Source organism: Eptatretus burgeri, chromosome 12 (genome assembly GCF_056783735.1).
Source record: "Eptatretus burgeri isolate ZD-2024b chromosome 12, Ebu_testis_v1, whole genome shotgun sequence".
Taxonomy (NCBI): Eukaryota; Metazoa; Chordata; class Myxini; order Myxiniformes; family Myxinidae; genus Eptatretus; species Eptatretus burgeri.
The window spans coordinates 39636865-39653318 of NC_140972.1; the positions used below are offsets into that span (position 1 = coordinate 39636865).

Consider the following 16454-nt stretch of genomic DNA (forward strand, 5'->3'; position numbering starts at 1 on the left):
TACGGTTGTCATGCACAGGACATCAAAGCAGATCTACATATATATGTATATATACACATATATACATGTTCGTTAGGTGTGTGTATTGCCCCCCCCCACACTTTTCAGCACTTGTATAGACTGCACTCTAGGGAGGATGATGGAGAAATCAAGCTGCGGTGCATCGTTTGGGAATGTCAATATCTCTGACCTCAATTTCGCAGATGATGCAGTCATCTTTGCAGAGATGCTGGATATCCTTATGGTGGCCCTACATGCACTGAATGAGGAGTTGGAGCCACTGGGATTATGGGTTTCCCAGGTCAAAACTAAGATCCAGGCTTTCAATAACGTCTTGGATGCTGCTATCTTGTCCGTACCTGTTTGTGGTGAGGATGTTGAGGTCACAGAGAGATTCATTTACCTTGGCACTCACATTCATATCTCCACATCTTGTGAGCCAGAGGTCGATAAACATCGGGTCGTGCCTGGGAGTTATGGATTCACTGCATTATGAGGTGTGGTGCTGTCAGTACCAATTTAGGAGAATGAAAGTCTGAGCCTGTAAGTCCTCGGTGCTTTCAGTCTTGCTCTGTGGATGTGAGACTTGCACTTAGACCAAGGATCTGAGACATCGATATAACATATGTCGTCTGCAACAACACGAATTACATTCTCAAATTTATATTGCAATTTTAAGGTTACTTATTGACTGCCCTTTGTATGTTTGACCCAGCCAAGCATTTATTATGTTAATTGTTAGAACAGGTCAGTCAAGGATTAGTCACGAAATTGGAATTGAAATCAATCTCTCTTTTTTCATCTGTAGTTGAAAAAAACATTTTACCATAAAAGGCAACACTACATATAGGTATCAAAATAAATCATAGAATGACAATTATGAGTGACATGATTTGTCTGATTGACCACAACATGTTGAGGTCATTTGTGTTTGGGTGAGTCCTATGTTCTAGACTGGAGAGAAATAATCAGAATAAATGTGGTACTGAGTGGAAAAGGATTCTGCTGTTACACAAGTGGCTGTGACAATGAAAATGTGAGGACTGCATCCAGAAATGGATATTCAGCAACAACATCTCAGCCTTCCTGTGGAGCCCCAGCGAGCTGTACATTTGGGCCAGAAACTTACACCAGAAAGGATGCCATTACATATGCATGCCAAGGGGAAGGGTGGATTGAGACAAAGACATTGAAGAAAAGGAAGGGAAAGGCAGTGCAGGCGGAGACAGTGAATATATCTAACATACAGGAAGAGGGGGTGGAAAAAGTGGGGGGGGAGGGTGGTGGTTGTTGAAATCAGAATTTAATCTTTTTTTTCTTTTTCTTATAACTCATATACAGTGCCTTCAGAAAGTATTGACACCCTTCGACTTCTGTCATTTTTTTGTGTTGCAGCGTGAATTCAAAATGGATTTCATTCAAATTCTTTCTCACCGATCTACATAAAATAGCCCATAATGACAAAGTGAAAACATGTTTTTAGAAAAATTTTCAAATTAATTAAAACTGGAAAGCTGAAATGTCTTGTGTCAATAAGTATTTAACCCCCTGAGTCAATACAGTACTTTGCAGAAGCACCTTTGACAGTGAATACAGCTTCAAGTCTTCTTGAGTATGTTTATATCAGCTTTGAACATCTGGATTTGGGAATTTTCTCCCATTCTTCCTTGCAGATATGCTCATGCTCTGTCAAGTTGGATGGGGGGTGTCGGTGAACAGCAATATTCAAGTCTTTCCACATATTCTCAATGGGATTTAAGTCTGGGCTTTGGCTGGGCCAGTCAGGGACTTTCACTTTCTTGTTCTGAAGCCATTCCAGTGTTACTCTGGCTGTATGCTTGGGGTCATTCTCCTGTTGGAATGTAAAGCTTTGCTGCAGTCTGAGGTGTTTTGCACTCTGAAACAGGATCTCCTCATGGATTTGCCTGTGTTTGGCTCCATTCATTGTTCCCTTTATCCTTACAAGCCTCCCAGTCCCTGCAACTGAAAAGCATCCCAGAGCATAATGCTGCCATCACAATGCATCACGGTAGGGATGATGTTAGATGGGTGATGAGCTGTGCTTGGTTTCTGCCAGACGTAGAACTTTGTATTCAGGCCAAAGAGTTCAATTTTCGTCAGATCGCTGATCACATCACGTGCCTCCTGGTTGAATGGTTTGCATTAGCGGTAACAATCGTCTGGGTGGCAGACAGACGGTTGCTCTTTTTGGATTATGCAGTTTTACTGTCTGATGTATAAACGACGAATGTGGTCATTATTGGTTAGGTATTTATTGGTATGCCATCCTGATGAGGGCAAATAAGCCTGAAATCTGGATCGGTGGCTCTGGTTGATGTTTAACTGATGTTGACCATGTAATCTTTGTCTGTTTGACAGAGTCACCGGGCTGTGGCCTCTGTTGGAGGTGATGCTTTGGTGTAGGACTGTGTCCAATGGGGATCAGTGGAGTGCTCGTCACACACTCCACATGTTTCGGTATATATATATATATATATATATATATATATATATATATTGTTCGTCTTTCGGCTGCTCCCGTTAGAGGTCGCCACAGCAGATCATGCGTTATGATCCGCATACTGATTTGGCATAGGTTTTACGCCGGATGCCTTTCCTGACGCAACCCTGGTCGCCTCTTATGACACAGGGATTAGGATTGGGTTTCGCCATGATTCCGGGCTGCCCTCCACCCTCTCATAGCACGGCGCAGAGCGCCCGTCCTCAAGCGGTCCTCCAACCCAAGCCTCCGCGGAGCCGGATTACCGGCGCACGCCACTACGCCCGGTGTATATATATATATATATATATATATATATATATATATATATATATATATATATATATATATATATATATATATATATATATATATATATATATATATATATATATATATATATATATATATATATATATATATATATATATATATATATATATATATATATATATATATATATATATATATATATATATATATATATATACATATATATATATATATATATATATATATATACATATATATATATATATATATATATATATATATATATATATATATATATATATATATATATATATATATATATATATATATATATATATATATATATATATATATATATATATATATATATATATATATATATATATATATATATATATATATATACATATATATATACATATATATATATATATATATATATATATATATATATATATATATATATATATATATATATATATATATATATATATATATATATATATATATATATATATATATATATATATATATATATATATATATATATATATATATATATATATATATATATATATATATACATATATATATATATACATATATATATATACATATATATATATATATACATATATATATATACATATATATACATATATATATATACATATACATATACTCGCTCCTTCGCCTTCGACCCTTTACCTTCGACCCTTCACCTCTGGCTGGCTCCCCATTGGACCGAGGAAAAGTGGGCGTGAATGCTTTTTGATCCATGAATTTGCATATAGCGATATTACTCCAACGCACCTGGGGGCGGGGCCAAATCGCCCCACGCTCGCTGATAGGACGGAACAGAAGTGGGCGTGAGTCGTTTTTGATCCGTTTTCTTCGGAAAGGCTGTGATGTTTCTGCACACGCTGCTCGGTGCGCGCCCTGCACGAGTCCATTATCGGTGCCCATAAGCGGCGCGGAAGTGGCGGTGATGCGATGGTTGCGAGAGCGAGATGTGACGGTAAAGGTCGTGGCTGTTGGCGTTGTTGTTGTTGTGAAGCGGCGTTGCGGCTGGTGGTTGTTGTGTGATGGCTGTTGAGACGTGGTTGCTGGTGGTAGTAATGGCGGCTGGTCCAAAATAAAGATAGTAAAAGAAAAACGGCTATCGAGAGGGGTCGCAGCCCGAATGAATGACATTTATTCCCTCTAAACAACGGGTTTGGGCCTAACTACACATATACTTACAGAGATATCTCACCTAAGGGACCTGAATGGTGGTTTGCGAATTTCGTCAACCACAACAATATGTTGTTACGGCTGTGGAAATTTGCAATACACCAGAAAGGTCCTGAGGTGAGATATATTGATAAGTTCATGTGTAGTTACTTCACACCCGTTGTTTCGAGGGAATATGTGTGATTCATCCAGGCTGCGACGCTTTGAGTGAGCCATTTTTCTTTCTCTATCGTTATTTTGGACCAATAAGCCCGCCAACAACTCAAACACCACCACCTTCGCCTCTTTACCTCCACAACTCCACCCCGCAAACATCGCTTCACCGCCATTCTCAAACGACGCCCGCCAACAACCAAACCACCACAGCAAACCCCCCACCACCTTCGCCTTTCTCCTTCCACAACCATCAGCCACACCACCAGTCAACACCGAACGTCGTGCTGTCCAGGGCCCGTTCGGTAATTGTTGCCGAACGCGTCGAGCCGCGAGTACAAATGGATGCCTTTACAGGAGGGAAATTGGATCAGGGAGGCTCACGCCCCTTTTTGCCCGACCAATGGCGAAACGTCGGGTGGCGTGGCCCCTCCTCCAAGCGCGTTTTGATCCGCGAATTAGCATACACGCTCCTCCTCCGGTCTATAAAGACGCGAGCACAAGGCGACTCGCGTGTGTTGAGAGTTGGGGCGTGTGTTGGGTTGTGCTGAGCTGTGCGGTGCTGTGCTGGCTGGGCCGGTCGAGTCAAGACGAAGGTCATCGTTGAGGTTGTCGTTGCGGGGATCGGTCGGCGAAGGAGATGGAGCTCGGAGTTGAGGTCGAGGGACGAGTCGCGGCGTGAAGCAGGGACGCGGAAGAGAGCTCAAGGGCGAGAGTTCGCCGGACTCGGTGTGGTCCAAAGGCCCAGCTAGCGGGACGGAGTGTCCGCCATTCCCCTCTTTCCACCCCGAGCATCAACAATTTCCCCCATCTGCGCTGAGATAGCGCCGGTAACCCGTCTGCTCCCCGCCCCAAATGTGGTGTCGACCGACCAACACGTGCCTGCGCAACGCACGCCTGGAGGAGCTCACCGACCATACCAGGGGCACGGAGTCAGATGCGTTACGTGGACATTGCGGCAAGCCCGCCATCGCGCCATGAGGGCGCGGGTAAGACCCCTTCGGTCTCGTGGACCTGCCCGATCACCCAGGTCCCACGTTCATTTGGTCCACGGACCTGTCTGCCTCCTTGCCTGTGAGGGTGGCTTGTATTTTCTTTTCTTTTGGTGTAAATGTGTGTGTGTGTGGCGCCAGTCTATTAAGTAAACCCATATAAGTGCTTGTACATTGCTTTTATCGTTTTTAACTCTGCGTATTGTTCTTGCTTTGACTGTGTACGTGCATTTTTGTAAAATTGCAAAATACGTGCTTGTCTGCGTGCGAATTAAAAGTGCTTGTCAAAATGTTTCCCGTTTCATTGCGTCCTTTCCTCTGGTTGAAATTTCCATCTTGCATCACGTAAGGGATTGGTAGTGGGTTGAAACACCCGATAAGTAAAACTGAACCGTCGAGGTTGGCGATAACTCCGCTCGGTTATCCCTTTAGCACGGAACAAGCCGCTTCAGCAGTTCGTGTCTGAAGTCGACCTGCGGCATGGTGCAACTCCTCGGTACGCTACCCGCGCGGGTACTTAGGTATATCGACATTCGGCGATTCACCCTATTTCGCGCAAGTAGAATGCGGACTGGGTTGTGGTGAGGTTAAACCCCCACCCGTGACTGGCTCCTGGCGGTAGTTCCAGGAGGGTCACGACTGAATTGTCCGTTCCGGTGGGTGATGTGTCGCGATTTGTGTTACGTGGCCGATCGCACCCGGGCGGGCAAAATTCGTAAATATATATATATATATATATATATATATATATATATATATATATATATATATATATATATATATATATTTCTTCTTCTTCTACTTTCGGCTGCTCCCGTTAGGGGTCGCCACAGCGGATCATCCGTATGATCCGCATAGTGATTTGGCACATGTTTTACGCCGGATGCCCTTCCTGACGCAACCCTGGTCGCCTCTTACGACACAGGGATATGGTACACCTATTTTAACCGGGGTATACACCGGCCCAGTACAACTGGTACTCATTTCGCCGACCTCGGAAGGATGACAGGCTGAGTGAACCCCCTGGTGTATTAATTCAGTGGCTCAACGGGGTTTGAACTCAGGACCTTTTGGATCCAAAGCCGCTGCCCTAACCACTGCGCCAACACCAGGCTTTTATATATATATATATATATATATATATATATATATATATATATATATATATATATATATATATATATATATATATATATATATATATATATATATATATATATATATATATATATATATATATATATATATATATATATATACATATATATATATATATATATACATATATATATATATATATATATATATATATATATATATATATATATATATATATTGTTCCAAAAAAATGTACTCACTCTTTAAATGATAATAAATGCATTGTTTATTGACTTAGAAACAAGATTAATGGTTAAATGTATAAATGCATGTTTACAAATGTTCAAACTGATAACCATCATGTTCCAAACACAGCTGATAACGCGGACCAATGGATTCAACAGCGTTACGAATCATTTCATTTGGAACTGCAAGATATTTTCTTTCAATTACCTCTTTCAGCTCATCGACTGTTGCTGGTTTTGAGAAATAAACCTTATCTTTGAGATATCCCCATAAAAAGAAGTCCATTGGAGTGAGGCCTGGGGAACACGCAGGGAATTCAACCCTAACCTCTTCGCCCAATCCAACTGTTCGGAAAAGTTGCTTTGAGATGGACCCTTACACCACGGTGGTAGTGGGGAGGTGCTCCATCTTGCTGAAAGTAAATCGCTTCGACACGTGGACCGACGGAATCCTGCAGCAAGTTTAAGTAAACATCCCCAGTGACAGTTTGGTTCCAAAAGAATGGCCCGGGGATGCCCAATGCTGATATTCCACACCACACTGTAACCCCTGGTAAGTTTAAATGCTGTTCCATAGTTACATGCGGATTTTCAGGAGCCCAGTAGGTGCAATTGTGTCGGTTAATTGAGCCATTTAACTTGAAGCTGGCCTCATCGCTCCAAACAATTTTGGATGGAAATGCTGCATCTTCTTCGCATTTGCCCAGGTACCACTCTCAAAATTCAGCTCTCCGGTCAGGATCGTCTTCATTTAGAGCGTGGATTAATTTTGGAATGTAACTTTTCCAATTAATTCGCTTCAAAATGCGATGGGCGCTTGATTTTGGGATTCCTGTCTCACAAGCCATTTATCATACAGATTTCCGTGGGGATCGGTGGAGGGTTTCCAGCAATTGATTTTCCTTTGCAGGGGTGGTTGATGACCGTGGTCTTCCTGAACGCTCCTTTTGGACGTCATGCACAGTTCCATCTGTTTCAAACTTATCTCGGATGCGAGCAATGGTGCGTCGCGTTGGTGGATCTTTGTGAAAATGTTTTCTAAATTGTCTTTGCACTTCCATGATGTTTTCGTGCTTCCAGTAGCACTTTATGATAAATTTTCTTTCTTCAAAACCTAGTTGTACGTCTGCCATTATTAGGATCAATTTGATCTGAAAATAAATGAAAAATTCAAGGAGTGATGAGGAGCCAAAATGTGAGTACATTTTTTTGGGACACCCTGTATATATATATATATATATATATATATATATATATATATATATATATATATATATATATATATATATATATATATATATATATATATATATATATATACATACATACATACACTGATGAGCCAAAACATTATGACCACTGACAGGTGGAGTGATTAACATTGATTATCTTGTTACAATGGCACCTGTCAAGGGGTGGGATATATTCGGCAGCAAGTGAACAGTCAGTTCTTGAAGTTGATGTGTTGGATGCAGGAGAAATGGGCAGGAGTAAAGACCTGAGCAACTTTGACAAGGGCCAAATTGTTATGGCCAGACGACTGGGTCAGAGCATCACTGAAATGGCAAGGCTTGTGGGGTGCTTCCGGTCAGCAGTGGTGAGTACCTACCTAACAGTGATCCGAGGTGGGACAAACCACAAACCGGCGAAAGGGTGTTGGGCGCCCAGGGCTCATCGATGCGTGAGGGCAAGGAAGGCTATCCCATCTGGTCCGAACCCACAGAAGCTCCACTGTGGCACAATTCACAGAAAATTTTAATGGTGGTCACGGGAGGAATGTGTCACAATCCACAGTGCATCACACCCTGCTGAGTATGGAGATGCGTAGCCGCAGACCGGTCAGAGTGCCCATGATGACCCCTGTCCACCGTCGAAAGCGCCTACAATGGGCACGCGAGCATCGGAACTGGATCTTTGAGCAGTGGAAGAAGTTTGCCTGGTCCGATGAGTCGCGTTTTCGTTTAGATCACGTGGATGGCCATATACGTGTGCGCCGTTTACCTGGGGAAGTGATGGCACCAGGATGCACAGTGGGAAGACGACAACCCGGTGGAAGGAGTGTGATGCTCTGGGCAATGTTCTGCTGGGAAACCCTGGGTCTGTCCATTCATGTGGACGTCAATTTGACATGTGTCACCTACCTAAACATCGTTGCAGACCAGGTACACCCCTTCATGGCAATGGTATTCCCTGATGGTAGTGGCCTATTTCAGCAGGATAATGCGCCCTGCTACACTACACACATTGTTCGGGAACGGTTTGAGGAACATGATGAAGTGTTCCCGGTGTTGCCGTGGCCTCCAAATTCTCCAGATCGAAATCCGATTGAGCATATGTGGGATGTACTGGACCGACAAGTCCGATCCATGGCGGCTCCACCTCGCAACTTACAGGACTTCAAGGATCTGCTGCGAATGTTTTAGCGCCAGATACCACAGGACACCTTCAGGGGTCTTGGAGAATCCATGCCTTGGCGGTTTACCGCTGTTTTGGTGGCAAATGGAGGACAAACAGCAATTAGGCAGGTGGTCATATTGCTTTGACTCATCGTATATATATATATATATATACACACACACATATATACATACACACATATTTACATATGTATATACAGATCAGTATTATAATACCAAGCTTGCACACTAAAAATTCGGCTCGCCATCACGCGATCCCTATGAAATTGCTGTGGCACTTAGCGGACATGCCGACAATGTTTGGGAAGTCTTGGCGTTCCATACTACCACTTGCATTTTGCACAATGCATATTTTTGTCATTCCCCGTGTACGGTCTGTTGTCTGCTACCAGCTATGTTGTACTGCTATCCCGTGCATGTGCACGGGTACTGCTAATATATAAATATATATATATATATATACATATATATATATATATATATACATATATATATATATATATATATATATGTTGTTGTTCGTCTTTCGGCTGCTCCCGTTATGGGTCGCCACAGCGGATCATCCGTTATGATCCGCATACTGATTTGGCACAGGTTTTATGCCGGATGCCCATCCTGACGCAACCCTGGTCGCCTCTTATGACACAGGGATATGGATTGGTTTCACCATGACTCCAGGCTGCCCTACACCCTCTCATAGCGCGGCCCAATGCAGAGCTCCCGTCCTCAAGCGATCCTCCAACCCAAGCCGCAGAGTCTCCGGATTACAGGCGCACGCCACTATGCCCGGTTACACACACACACACACACACACACACACACACATATATATATATATATATATATATATATATATATATATATATATATATATATATATATATATATATATATACATATATATTGTTGCGAATTCGCGCCTGCCGGCGTGCGAACGGCCACGTAACTCGAATCGCGGCACGTCGCCCACCAGACGGACAATTCTGTCGTGACCCTCTCGGACTAACGCCGGGAGCTAGTCACGGATGGGCCTTTCGGCCTCACCACGATCGTGCCAATTGGCCCCCCGCGTGGGATAGGGTTGTTCGCCAAATTCGACCTACCTAACTACCCACGTGGAGGGTAGACCGGGTGATCGCACCTCGCCGCAGGTCGACTCTGGACACGGGCCACTTAAGCGACCCGTTCCGTTCTATCGGGATAACTGAGCGGTGTTATCGTCGGCCTCGATGGTTCCGATTAATTAATTATCGGGCGTATTAAGCCCACTACCAACCCTTTACGTGAAGAAAGATGGAGATTCAATTAAAGAAAAGACGAAGCGAAACGGGAAAAACAGTTCAACAGAATGCACATTTATTCCGCGGCACATGGAGAGCACACATGTACAGTTACAACAATTATGCACCAAAAGCAGATGTAACAAAAGAAACACAACAATGCAGATCTACAACCGACTACGAGTGCACACGGCAACATTTACACAGTTTTACTTTACAGACGGCGCCGACAACACATTTACTCAAAAGCAAAAGAAAAGGGCCACCCTCAAAGACAAGGGGACAGACGGGGCCTGTGGGCCGTGAGACCGGGTGGATCCTACCCGTGTCTTGTGATGAGCCGCAAATGTCGCGGCGCCCCGACTCCGCGCTCCTTCGCGGGTTTCGTTGGCACTGCTTGGAGTGGGGTGGGAACGGGGCCCCCTTTTCGCACTATCTCAGCGCGGGGGGAAAAAGGGGGGAATTGTTGATGCTCTGGGGAAAGAGGATAGCTGGCTTGCTTGGGTCCCGCGACGAGCGACTCCACTGCGACCTCGTCGCCGACCGCCGTCTTCCTTGCCTCGGACCCGAGCTATCCGGTCCCCTCCGCAATTCTCCTCAGCCGACTGCAGCAAATCACCTCGACCGCGCTCCAGGCTCCAGGCTTACCCTCTCTGCAACTCCCCGACAGGCTCCGAACCCTGACGGACTGCCACTCTCTAGACCCGACTTGACCCACGGCTCCACACACTACTCCTCTCCAGACCGGACTTGACTGCCTCGACCTTTTCTCCAACTCCGATTGCCTCCAACTCCGACTGCCTCCAACTCCGACTGCCTCCAACTCCGACTGCCTCCAACTCACTCAATTCGCCCCGCGCTCGGCGTTTTATAGTCCGGCAGGAGAACCCATATATTCAAATTTCTGGATCAGAACGAGCTCGGGGGTGGAGCCACGCTCGCCCATTGGACGGAGAAAAAGGGGCGTGAGTCTCCCCTGATCCTCGAATTTGCATATCCCGATTCTACTCCGACGCGCCTGCAGGCGGGGCCAAACCGCCCCGCGCTTGCTGATTGGACGGATCAGAAGAGGGCGTGTATCATTCCTGATCCGACTTCTCCTCGGAAAGGCCGCACTTTGCACCCGCGGCTCGGCACGCGTCCCGCACGAGGCCAGGACAGCCTGACGCTCGGTGCCCACAAGCGGTGCGGGAATGGCCGCAGAAGGAGAGGCGAAGGTGGTGGAGGGTTTAAAGTGGTGGTCCATGGCCATGGCGACGTTTGGAATGGTGGTGATGCGATGTTTGTGGGAGCGAGTTGTGAAGGTAAAGGTCGTGGCTGTTGGCGTTGCTGTTGTTGTGAAGCGGCGTTGCGGTTGGTGGTTGTTGTGTGATGGCGGTTGAGACGTGGTTGGTTCAAAATAAAGATAGAACAGAAAAACGGCTATCTCAAAGGGTCGCAGCCCGAATGAATCACATTTATTCCCTCTAAACAACGGGTTTGGGGCAAACTACACATGTACTTACAGAGATATCTCACCTACGGGACCTGATTGGTGGTTTGCGAATTTCCTCATCCGCAACAATATATATATATATATATATATATATATATATATATATATATATATATATATATATACAGTATATACTGTAATATACAGTGGTGAGAAAAAGTTTGTGAACCCTTTTGAATTTTCTGTATTTCTCTATAAATTTGACCTAAAATGTGATCAGATCTTCATCAAAGTCCTAATCGATAATAATAAACGTGTGTGTGTGTGTGTGTGTGTGTGTGTGTGTGCGTGCGTGCGTGCGCGCGCGCGCGTGTCTCCTCCATAACTCCAAAATCATGAAACTCCATAACCCCATTGGACACAGTCCAACACCAAAGCGTCAAAGCATCACGGCCTGAAATTTTGTATGCATACATACTAAGGGAACACCAAGGGAGTTCAAGAATGAAAAGTAGGTGTTTGGGTTAATTAAAACATCCATTTTGAAGATAATTAACAGCCTTATTTAATTATCCTTTATCAAGGCTCATCCTTGGTCACCTCACTGTCCCTCACTGAGGTCTTAATTCAGTATTGTTTTTTTTTACTTGTTCAACAATGCCTCGACTTGGAACAGGCTGCAATGCTTTCTTGATGAAAGTTTTTTTTTTCCACTTTCCTCAGCCATATCAGCGAATGCCTAGTCATCATACCTTTAAATCGCTGGATACATTGCAATGCTTATAAATGCCCAGAGACACCAGCGTTTGTGGCTTTACTTCATTTCCACAGATGTCAAACTTCTAGAATGTCATAATCTCAGCCAAATTTCAAAATTTAAATTTCTTTATTGACTTCAGCACACGATCCGACTGCAATATACTGTCATTTGTCAAATTCTGACATTGCCTAACATTGTGGGCATTTCCAGGCGCATGGTGTTTATATGACTGATCGGCGATCACTCATCGCTTGCCAACAAGCCAGTCATTCCTTATCAACGATTTTGGTGGAGTGCTTGCTTGAGTGCTTAAGCCACATGGCAAGCATTCGACAATATTTGCACTATCACTGAATATATCGATTGACTTGAACAATGTTCAGGGGCCACTCGCCTGTGGTTGGCCCACATTGCCGTGTGGTGTGTCAGGTGGTGGCTGGCTCGCTGAAAATGTACAATTTTATTTCACACCCCATTTCCCCTTCATGTATGATCTTTCATTATACGACCTGTCACTTTGGCATAGATTGGTGCAAAAAAATTAAACGTTTAGTTTTTTAAAGTTTCTTCAACTATTTAATTGGAGTGTTTGCATGAGTAGTTAGGCCACTTGGCGAGTGCTGTTCACGCATCGATAGTGATAATGTGACGTGGTTCTCCATGGGGACATTTCCTGAGTGAGGAAGGCAAAATATATTAGATGATTACAATGAGTAAAAAATGTTTTCAGTTGTTACAAAGCAATGAATCACCATGTCATGGTAGGATAGCTGAGAGGTATGCACGATTGCTCTTAGCTGTGTAGCCTGGTTTTGAATCCTGACCCAGCTATAAACTGTCATCCCAGTGTTTCAAAGGCAGGGTGATTCATCAACATGTGTGCCGTCTCTCGGATGGATGTTAAACTGGATGTCCCATCTGCCAGAATCCACCTACCTCTCCTCTCCCCTTCTTCTCTCTCTCCCTCCCCTCTCTCTTCCCCTCCCCACTCTCGCCCCCTCTTCTCTTCCTCTCCTCGCTTTCCCCTCTTACTATCCCTCTCACACCCTCTCCCACCCCTCTCCCTCTCTCTCCCACCCCTCTCCCTCTCTCTCCCACCCCTCTCCCATCCCTCTCCCCTCTCCCTCTCTCTCCCACCCCTATCCCTTTCTCTCCCACCCCTCTTCCCTCTCAATGCTGACCAACTTGAATTCTCAGTTAATAATAACTTTAAGTTTCAGCAAGGATGTCCTTTTGTACCAATTAAAAATGGTTATATATTTGAGGTATTTGAACTCACTTTTGACTTGTATAGTCTGGGTTCTTGCACTCACATTGAAGCTGTCTCGCCTGGGTTCGAATCTCAATCCTGATCTTATCACCCTGGTGTTTTGCATTTGGGCTGATGTGCCAATGAGATTCATAAGAAGCACATTAAGCCTGAGTTTCCATCAAGTCATTGGGGGATGCTAAATATCCGACAGTGTCTTTCATGAAGAGTAGGCAAGTAATCGCCGACATGCTGAGCAAATTCCAAATTCCTTACAACTTCAAGCATCAGACCTGGCCAACCAGTTTGTGAAAGACTTGAGCCAAAATAATTCCCCGGTCGCTCCCTCAAAAAGGTGGGAACAGTTTGAGCCATTGAATTAAGTTGTGTTCGTCGTCAAAATAGTTATATTTTGAGAAATAATTTTTTTGGACAATTGTCTTATTGTTCATGTGCCTTGTTCATGGATCTATATGAGAACCCCACATATCTACTAGTAGATGATAAATGGGGTTTCTGGGACGCCCCTTCAAATGAATGGGTAAAAGGGGAAAACTTTCTGACCCAAGCTCCAAAAGCTTAAAATAGGAGACTGATTTTCTCCCCACCTCTCCCCTTCCCTCCCACACAAGCAAATGTAAAATTGAGACTATGAAAGATTGAGACTTACTGATTAAAGCACTTCTTCCCTTTCATATTTTCATTCCACTCAAAGAGCGAACCAACGGATAGTTGCCCATGTTCTACTTTAGGGAATAACTTAATTTTCTTAAACATTCATTTCCATCGAGTATGTTCACAAAGAATAACTTGGAACTTGGTTCTTGATTTAAGCGTCTTTGTTGAGCAGAAATGAAATGATAAACTTCTCTTAATGCTCTTATTTTTCATGGTCTTTCCAAAATCAACATTATGTGTTATTTATGTATGTTTTTCTCAAAATCATTCAAAGCAAGGTGTTTCATTTTCGTGTTAAAATGAGTCAGTCTGGAGTCATCCAAGCTGCCTCGCCCGAAGCAAAAATGCGACTCATTTCCTATGTGAGACACACCCTCAAACCCCCATTGTTTTCACATTTCATTGACGTCATCAAGTTGCCTATTTAAACCAACTTGCTGAGTGTTTTATTTCAAATATGGAGCATTCAGATTATTACTACAGCCTTTCAGATCAATCATTTGCACAAGATGAAAGGTGAGATCCTTGTTTTATAAGTTCATTATTTATTGTTTTATACAGAATATATCACTGTACAACCAATAATTATTGTATGTCTTTTTCTAACAGGTTGTCCCCAATAAGAACATCGTTGATAACTGATCTGGAACAGGAGGCGTTTGCATATCACGACGAATGGCAAAAAATGAATGACTTCCTTAAAGACATTCAATCGTTCAGAAGAGAATTGAATGACATTTTTGTTGGCTGGAAAGAAGTTCTCTTATGTCCTCTGACCTTGAATGAGTCAAATCAAAGGTGAGAAATTATCCCTCTGTCTGTGTGTGTGTGTGTGTGTGTGTGTGTGTGTGTGTGTGTGTGTGTGTGTGTGTGTGTGTGTGTGTGTGTGTGTGTGTGTGTGTGTGTGTGTGTGTGTGTGTGTGGTGTGTGTGTGTATGCGTGTGTATTTGTGAGTATATGTGTGTATTTGTGTTTGTGTGTGTGTGTGTGTGTGTGTGTCTGTGTGTGTGTGGTTGTGTGTGTGTGCGCATGTGTGTCTGTGTCTGTGTGTGTCTCTGTCTGTCTTTGTCTCTGTCTTTGTCTCTCTCTGTCTGTCTCTCTCTCTCTCTCTCTCTCTCTCTCTCTCTCTCTCTCTCTCTCTCTCTCTCTCTCTCTCTCTCTCTCTCTCTCTCTCTCTCTCTCTCTCTCTCTCTCTCTCTCTCTCTCTCTCTCGATCTTGCTCTCGCTCTCGCTCTCTCGCTCTCGCTCTCTCGCTCTCCTCTGTCTCTATCTCTATCTCGTCTCTGTCTCGATGTCTCTGTCTATATCTCTCCTGAGTGTTGACTTTTTATTATTTTTATTTTTTTTCAGTTTAAACACCTGTCTGGATGAACCAAACACACAACTTAATCTTCTGGAGGAATCTGACATAACACTCAATCTTCTGGAGGTAAATGTTATATTTATTATTTTATTAATATCATAATATAATCATCTTTATATACCCTAATTGTTCTTCCCTCTTTGTTTTGAACAGAATATGTTGCTCGAGTTTCAAAATCACAAACCATCAGACTGCTGCGAAAGAAGATTTTGTTTCATGTTTTTACTTTTGTTTAATTATATATGCTTCCCTTATAATTATCTGATTTTGAATTACAAAAAAAGAATAAAGGAGATGTAAAGGGGAGGGGGGTGGGGGAGGGTTAGGGTTGGGGGGTAGGTGCACTCCCCCAACGACTCACCACCCCCCTCATCCCTCTCCCCTCCCCTCCCCTTGTGTGTGTGTGTGGAAGGGTGGGGGGTGTGATGAGGGGGTGGTGAGTCAAAGGTGGGGTGCACAGGGGGGTGGGCCTTGTGTGGGTGGAGTTTGTGTGTATGTGGATGTGGCTTGTGTGTGTGGAGCTTGTGTGGATGTGGCTTGTGTGGGTGGAGCAATTTTTTTTTAAATTAAATGAACACGTGTGTGGGAACTAATAAACTAATCACTAATTACATGGATATGATGGATGTGGATGTGGCTTACTGTATGTGGGTGGGGCTTGTGTGAGTGGTGTTTGCGTGGGTGGGGGCTTGTGTGGATGTGGATTTTGTGGGTGGGGTTTGTGTGGGTGGAGTCAAAAAGGGGCAGAGTTTAAAAAGGGGTGGAGTCAAAAAAAATT

General features: G+C 43.7%; 1 protein-coding gene and 1 long non-coding RNA gene across 12 annotated transcripts in view; both read left to right on the forward strand.

Moving 5' to 3' along the window:
- The window catches only part of LOC147015460 (leucine-rich repeat-containing protein 49-like), a 356628-nt gene that overhangs the window by 317724 nt on the left and 22450 nt on the right, over positions 1-16454 (forward strand). The window lies entirely within an intron of this gene.
- Positions 14806-16000, forward strand: LOC147015464 (uncharacterized). Its single transcript, XR_015050346.1, has 3 exons — positions 14806-15111; positions 15664-15742; positions 15830-16000. It is a non-coding gene; the product is annotated as an uncharacterized LOC147015464 (long non-coding RNA).